We start from the raw sequence: 8,798 nt of genomic DNA, 5'->3' as shown, positions 1-8,798 counted from the left end.
TTTCCTCACTCCTTGACGGCTGTTGTAATGTATTTAATGTAACCATTAAAACACATGTACATAAATCTTTATCTTAGAGTCTCTTTCCAAGGGAAATGACCCTATGACAGATATGAAATTTAAGGGTTCTCTCTATAGCTTAGGCAGCCTGATGTAAATCAAAAGTCAGATCACAGTCTGATGATTATGTTACACTAAATCAAACTGGATTTAATGCACACTCTGTCCTTATCAATTTCCTACTAACGTCGTTGGAACCCTGAGATTTCTCTACATCGTGGTAGAATCACTTTGTGCTTCAATGGCTAAGGGAATGTAGTGCGAACAGGAAGAGGTTTTGGAGAAATGTGAGAGATAGAGATCATGGTCCTAAGGTTGTTGTCCAAGAAGGACGATTGTTGGAATATCAAGGAACTTCTGTCAGCTGGCCACTCTTAACTGAGAGTGGGAATGATGTGTTGGGTCCCTGGCGTAAGAAGTATTTCAGAAGAGGAGTAGGTACAAAAATGACAAAGATTAAATTTTAATTGTTTATCCAAATGGAATATAAGCTTTTTGGGAAATTACCCTAAGTCCTATATTTATATTCTTTGATGATTATGTTAGTTTACCACTTTTAAACCAGACTTGGCTGAAAACTACATATTTTTAATGACTTTCAATATATAGAACTCCATCCAAGCTAAAAAATGCCCATAACCCAGTAATTCCATCTTTGGTAAATACCCCAAAGAAACTCTTGTATTTATGAAAGAATGTTTACCGCATCACTGCTCACAGTAAAAATACTCTGAAGCAGTGCATATATCCATTAAGAGAAAAACTGATGAATATTAATACAATGGAATACTGTCATATTCAACAACAGAATACAGCAGTTGAAATGAACTACAGTGAAATGAAAAAATATGGATGAATCTAGCAATAGAACATTCAATGAAAAAAATAAGACCTGAAAGATTACGTAGAATATGATCCCATTTTTATAAGAGTATTGAAACTACTAAAATAAAAAAAGATATTTTGTAATACATTTAGGTGCAATAAAACAGGAAATTCAGGGTGATGGTTTCCTAAACTATGAGAATATTGGAGGATGTTTGATTAGATGTAGGTTATTCTTATGGACCTAGTTTTTATTTTGGTGGTAGGTCGGTCCCTTGTGTTTATTACATTATTAAGTAATTTGGGGTCCATACATAGATTACTGACATGAGTGTATCATGAACCAAATATTATGATTAATACAATTCCAGTCCTGAAAGGGAAAAAAATAAATCCAGAAGATGACCATATCCAATTTGCTCCTTCAATGTTACTTGAGTTTTCAGTATTACTCACTTACATACCCATGGTAGTACTCTAAATTGGCTCATCGAACACCTGTTTTGGCCCCCTGTTAGCATGCAGAAACTGAAAAGCTAAAAACTGCACTTCTCAGACTTCCATGCAGCTACAGCTTCACAAATCAAGTGTAATCAAATGAGACTTTGATTTAGAACTCTAAGCCATATGGGAAGAGAGACAAGATGTCACACCATTTGACCGGTGTGGACAGTGGCAGAGAGGCATTGGCAGAGAGGTAGTGTGTCCAGGAACAGACGGCTGGGATATCAGCTTCCTGAATCTGCAGCCTCTTGACCATTGCAGAGGTAACTGCTCCCTTGACCCTGATCCACAGTTTGGTTTTGGGAGTTGTTCTTGGAAGTTCAGCCTAGAGGGCAATTCTTTGCCTCTCAATGATGCGATAAACCATAAAGTACCCTTTAATAAATCCCTTTCTCTTAAACTTGTTGAATAGATTCTGTTCAAAACTTAACCCTGGCTGATACAATATCCATAACAGAATTTTTCCTATTTCCCTATTAGTCAGATAATATTAAAAGAAAAAACTGTCACTGATTAGTCTTTTTGTTCAAAGTTTTCTTCTTATCAAGACCATAAGCTTTCCTCTTTTTCAATTTAAATAGGAATGACATACGGAAATTGAAAATATGACAGATACAAGTTTTTTGTATCTCAGAGTCCATCTTATTTGAGATAGACAGTACATGTCTGAGTAATTGTTATGCACCAATCATACTTCTTTATAGTGAAACAATATTGTGCTTATTGAGTGTTAAAATTCTACAAAGGTAGAAAGGTGTGTGACACTGTGATAATTAAATAAAGTTCAACTTGCTATTAAAGTCACATCTACTCAGGTGTTCCTAATACATAATCGTTAATGAAGAAGGCTTATTACAATCCTGAAGTGACAGGCAGTGTATGTGATGTGGATACTTACTCAGATAGGTCACTCATCCAGCAAAAAGTGACTTAGCAGGGTGTCTGTTCATCTTCAGAGAATGGCTTAGTCTCGAGGCAGGAGTCCTGCCTGATTATGCATTTTGGCTCTTCACTGAGAGATGACTAGATTGGACAGAGTTCTCTGCAAATGGCATTTCCTAGAGAGAAGCCTTCTGTTTCCCATGTGTTGAATATGTGGCAAAATGACAATCAAGGGCATGAGAAATTAGAGTAATTACACTAAGACCACTACTTACTGCTAGGCTCCTTCTTCCTGTAATTGTTTTCTGCTCTGAGTGTAATCCAGTCATATTAAAACCATATAGTAGGAGATATTTTATTAGCTGCCCCAACACAGCTTGCAGAAGGGCCTGCAGTACATACCATGGAGGTTGAGTGGCATGCAGGAGTGCAGGGGGAAGAACGACGGGAGAAGGATTAGCTACAGCTAATTGGATGTATGGTGAACACCTGACTAGAGGATGACCTAGCAGAGAATTTGAACTCAGATCCACAAAGCCTAACATCAGTGGTAGATTTGATGCCAAGCTGGGCTGGGGACTACAGGGCCGTGTGCAAGAGATAAGCAAGTAAAAGAAGCTCATGAAGAGAAAGAGCCAGAGTGAAGCAAACAAGAAGAAAGAAGCACAGATGTGAAGAAGGTACACAGCCTCAATTTCCATTCTGTTAAGAGAATATAATCTATTCTAAATAATGTCTCAAAACCATGCATAAACACACATCAAACAACCTTCACAAAGCATTTACTTAGATACTGATCAATGACTACATTGAATAGATAACTATTTCCGGGAACCCATTATGACTTTCATGGGATATAGGCACTTTTGCCTTCATGGGCCCCTTATTCCATAAAAAGAAAAATTAGACATTATATTTTATGACTATTGGTATAAAGGCAAATATTATCCTGGCTAAATTCTTTATTATGTAACCATTATTATTAATATAGTCATTTTTTCTTCTGCTTTTAGACAAAATTAAAATTAAGACATTTTCATGGGCCTTGAAAGTGTCATGGGCCATACGTACATAGAAACATAGTATTGTGTAACTGATGGACATAACATCCCTGAAAAGTTTTAATACCTCTGAGGATTAGGTATGGGCACTTTTGTAGAGTGTAGGTTATAATTTCAATCCTCACTGTTCCTTTTAAGAATTCTTCAATTTTCCTGTTAAGGTGGACTTTAAATTCTTCATGTACATCATTTAAAAATGTATGACTTGTTTGTCAGCAGATGCTTCCTGTGCTAAGTACATCTATAATTTGGCTGTTGTTTTTTAAATGGTTGTCATTCCCATCCTAGAAATTGATGCATTCATTTTCCTGCCTCACTTGAGAAAGTATGTGACTTTGAACTGAGTCACCTTAAGGATATGATTAGCTTTCCAAAATGGGACTGTCTTCTCAGAGCGTCAACTGAGGAGAAGCATTCAGAGAAGAGGTGGAGAATTCATCAGAGGAGATTGAAAAAGCCCCACTGCAAAACTCACAGGGAAAATGGAATATATGTGACCAACTTGTTCCAAAGATATTAAATTTTGATAAAGTGACTTGGTCCTTTCCTGCTGTTCTATAGAAGCCCAGCCTCCTTGTGAGTCTCATTCCAGGACCTAGAATAAAATAAGCAAACGTCACTTAGGACTATTCACAGATGGAAAAATAGTAAATATCAATATGACCGTTTCTCAGGTATCTTGTAAATTAATAAAATTATAATTTTTATTTGTTTGAGAATACTTTTTAAGTTGATTTTGTTATATTTAGTAGCTTAATTTCCCTGTCTTAGTCTTTGATAGATAAAGCACAATATAGAGCAGTTTCTTGATATTTTGGGGATCACAGATCCTTTTGAGAACTTGAAAAAACTGTGAACGTTCTCCCTATAAAAAAGTACACATAGATCTCCTCATGCTCATCCATGGATCACCGCTTTGAAAAATCTTAATACAGAGAATATAAACAACTTAATTAATGAGGTAATGTAGTAATATATTTGTAGAATTCTATACCAAAGAAAATTAGAATACTGCACTTTTCGTTTTCGTGTGCTCAAAGGATTATTTACAGAATCGATCGCATAGTAAGCACAAAGAAAATATTAATAAATTGCAAAAGCACACAGAAAATTTACCATCAATATTCCCTGATACACAAACAATAGAGGTAGAAATTATTAACAGAAGTATGAACAAAAAATCCAACTTCCTGAAAATGTTAAAACTCTCCAAGTAACTTAGATCTAAGGGCAAATCAAACTGTAATTACAGATTACTTAGAAAATAGCAATAATAACACTACATATCAAACATTTGAGATATGGCCAAAGTTAGATATAAATTTGTATTTCTAATTCTTTCATTATTAAATAATAATGAATGGAAATAGAGAAATTAAACACTCAACCCAAGAAACTAGAAAAAGAGAACAGCAAAACAAACTTAAGGGAAACATAAGAATGGAATGAATCAAGATTAAAAAAAGAAACTGATGAATTAGAAAACAAAGAATTAGCAGAATTAGTATTTAAATTTACATAGTGTAGAGGCCAGCCCTGTGGCCAAGTGGTTAAGTTCACGTGTTCCTCTTCAGTGGCCCAGGATTTTGCTGGTTCGGATCCTGGGTGCAGACATGGCACTGCTCATCAGGCCATGCTGAGGTGGCGTCCCACATAGCACAATCAGAGGCACTCACAACTAGAATTTACAACTATGGACCAGGGATGGTTTGGGGAGAAGAAGAAGAAGAAAAAAGATTGGCAACAGATGTTACCTCAGGTGCCAATCTAAAAAAAAAAACATAGTTTATGTGTATTCAATGAACATTGTGAATTCCATTGGCTGTTATCATCCTTACTGTGTTTCTAAATATTTGTTTTTTTCTTGTTTCTGTTAGTACTGAGTGGAATTATGGTTTAGATTTTGAAGCTAGTAAAAACGTTAACTAATGGATATCAGCCACATGGCAGAGTGAGCTGTTCTCTTTATCTTTCCCCATTTGAACTGCAACTAAATGGACATTTAGTGACCAATGGAGGAAATCCACACAGCACAACAGGTTGGCTGAGAGACCCACACAGCTATACATCTGAAGGTGGATTGACTGGCCCTCCAGGAAGTAGTGGAGACAGGTGGGCACTCCCTGCCCTTCCCCAGCAGCCCTGTGCATGCACACAAATGCATTCCAGCCTGGCACGAGTGCCCATAGTACAGCTGCGCCCAAAAAGTGGGAATGTGCCTGGGGCGACATAGGAAGAGGCAGTGGCTGCCCTGAGCCTAATCGTGATCACTTTCCTGGCCGTGGGGGAGCCTGCTGTGCCCCTGCAGTCCCAAGGAGTGACCCTGGCTAGGTCCCACAAGGAAACCCCGCCCATCAAGCACAGTGGCTGGTGCAACCACAAGAAGAGGCAAGAGCAGATCTCCGGGTTGAGGCAAGCACACTCCCAGCCCATGTGAATACCCATAGAACCACCGCATCCCAAAAGTGGAAACACACCTCAGGGTGACTGAAAGAAGAGGCGACAGCAGCCCTTAGTCTGCTCATGATTGCTTTCCTGGTGGTGGGAGAGCCCACCATGCTGCAGCCTCAAGGATTGGGCCAGGCTTGGACCCCATGATGAAGCCCCACCCACCAAGCACAGTCTGTACATATACCCAGACACTCTCCAAGCTGGCAGAAGCGCCCACAAAACTCCCACAACTTCCAGCAGACAGGATGGCATCAGAAACTCAGTTTCTGCTCCCCACCCCCAGCAGTAGCAAGTGGAATATGCAAGCTAATACTATCACAAATGCACTGACAAAAGATTAGTTCAGCAAATATCATGAGAAACCACATCAACAATTCAGACCAGAAGGAAAGTACAATTCTCGAGAAACCAACACTGAAGGCACAGAAATTAACAATCCAAATGACAGAGAATTCAAAATAGCTGTCATAAAAAAACTCAATGAGCTACAAGAAGACTCAGAAAGTTCAATTAACTCAGGAATAAAATTAATGAGAAGAAAGAATATTTCACCAAAGAGATTGAAACTATAAAAAAAAAAAGCAGAAATTCTGGATATGAAGAACACAATTAATGAAATAAAAAATAATCTAGAATCCTTAAAAAATAGAGCTGATATTATGGATGAAAGAATTAGTGAGCTGGAGGATAGAAATATAGAAATGCTACTGGTGGAGGAAGAGAGAGTACTAAGATTTTAAAAAATGAAGGAATTCTTTGAGAAATATCTGACTCAATTAGGAAAAGAAGTAAAATGATTATAGGTGTTCCAGAGGGAGAAAGGAGGAAGAAAGGAACAGAGACCTTTTTCAAAGAAATAATAGCTGAGAACTTCCCAAACATGGGAAAGGAACCAGACTTACAAATATATGAAGCTAAGAGAATGCCTACTTACATCAATGCTAAGAAAGCTTCTTCAAGGTGTATAATAGTAAAACTAGCAAAAGTCAATGAAAAAGATGAAATACTAAGGGCAGCAAGGCAGAAGAAAATGACCTACAAGGTAACCCCTATCAAGATTTCAGCAGATTTCTTAGCAAAAACCTTACAGGCTAGGAAGAATGGGATGATATATTCAAAATATAGAAAGACAAAAACTTTCAGGCAATACTGTATCTAGTGAAACTTTTCTTCAGATATGATGGGGAAATAAAAGCTTTCCCAGATGAACAAAGGCTGAGGGACTTCATCTTAATTAGACTTCCCCTACAAGTAGTGATTAAAGATGACCTCACACTGGAAACAAAAAGACAAAGGTCTACAAAGCTTTGAGCAAGGAAACAGACAGACAAAATCAGAAAACTGCAACTCTCTGTCAGAACAGGGAAGCAAATAGTCAACTATAACTTAGAAGATAAAGGGAAGGAAAACATCAAAAGTAACTATAAACACTTCAACTTAGTCATGAACTCATGACACAAAACAGAATAATTTGTGACAACAATAACTCAAAAGGGGAAGAGGCTAGGGATGGAACCTGCTTAGGCTAATAGAGGTAAAAGGCTAAGAGAAAGTGGATTGTCTCATCTATGAGACTTTTTATACAAACCTCATGGTGACCACAAAATGAAAAATTGGAGCAGAGCCACAATTCATAAAAAAGGAAAAAACTGAGAAAACCTCTACAGAAAACCACGAAAATGAAATGGCAGTCAGAAATACAAAGGAAGAAAGAGAAACAATGAAAACATAGAACAATCAGAAAACAAGAAGTAAAATGGTAGTATTAAGCCCTCATATATCAATAATCACTCTAAATGTTAATAGATTGAATTCTGGAACCAAAAGACACAGAGTAGATGGATGGATTAAAAAAACAAGACCCAACAATATACTTCCTCCAGGAAACACATCTCAGCTCTACACACAAACAGAGGCTCAGAGAGAAGAGGTGCAAGACGATACTTCAAGCAAATGGCAAACAAAAGAAAGCAGGTGTTGCCACACTTATACTACACAGAGCAGACTTCAAGTTTAAAAAGGCAATGAGAGACAAAGAGGGGCAGTATATAATGATAAAAGGGACATTCCACTAAGAGGAGAGAACACTTATGAATGTACATGCCCCTAACACAGGAGCACCAAAGTACGTAAAGCAACTATTAACAGACCTAGAGGGAGAAATAAACAACAAAACAATAATAGTAGGGGACCTCAGCACCCCACTTACATCAATGGACAAATCATCCAGACAGAAAGTCAAGAAGGAAACAGTGGATTTAAATGAAACACTTGATCAGATGGACTTAATAGATATATAGAGAGTGTTCCTTCCAAAAACAGAAAAATACATATTCTTGTCAAGTGCATATGGATCATTCTCAAAGATAGACCATATGTTTGGAAACAAGGCAAGCCTCAATAAGTGTAAGAAGATTGAAATCATCTCAAGCATCTCTTCCAACCACAATGATATGAAACTATAATGATAGAAACTACAATGATAGAAATCAACTTCAAGAAAAAAACTGGGAAGTCAGAAACACGTGTAGACTAAACAACATGCTACTGAACAACAATTGAATCAATGAAGAAATCAAAGGAGAAATTTAAAAGTACCTGGAACAAATGAAAATGAAAATACAACGTACCAACTCTTAAGGGATGCAGCAAAAGTGGTTATAAGAGGGAAATTATACAGGCCCACCTCATCAAACAAGAAAAATCTCAAATAAGTAACCTTAAACTAGACCTAACAGAACTAGAAAAAGAAGAAAAAACAAAGCCCAAAATCAGCAGAAGGAAGGAAATAATAAAAATTAGAGCAGAAATAAATGAAATAGAGACTAAAAAAAACAATAGAAAGGATCAATGAAACTAAGGTCTGGTTCTTTGAGAAGATAAACAAAACTGACAAACCCTTAGCCAGACTCACCAAGAAGAAAAGAGAGAAGTCTCAATAAATGAAATTATAAATGAAAGAGGAGAAATTACAATGGATAACACAGAAATACAAAGGATTATAAGAGAATATCA

At 37.0% G+C, this 8,798-nt stretch overlaps 1 long non-coding RNA gene across 1 annotated transcript in view; it reads right to left on the bottom strand.

Annotated features, from left to right (window-relative positions):
- Window positions 1-3,036: 3,036 nt before the first annotated feature.
- Window positions 3,037-8,798, bottom strand: part of LOC106783414 (uncharacterized) — a 59,867-nt gene continuing 54,105 nt past the window's right edge. Inside the window, exon 4 of the long non-coding RNA XR_001381182.3 lies at window positions 3,037-3,927. This is a non-coding gene — a long non-coding RNA (uncharacterized lncRNA). The remainder of the gene's footprint in view (window positions 3,928-8,798) is intronic.

The sequence above is a fragment of the Equus caballus genome, chromosome 7 (assembly GCF_041296265.1).
Source record: "Equus caballus isolate H_3958 breed thoroughbred chromosome 7, TB-T2T, whole genome shotgun sequence".
Taxonomy (NCBI): Eukaryota; Metazoa; Chordata; class Mammalia; order Perissodactyla; family Equidae; genus Equus; species Equus caballus.
Note: the sequence above shows the minus strand (reverse complement) of the source record. Positions and strands in the feature narration are given on the sequence as shown.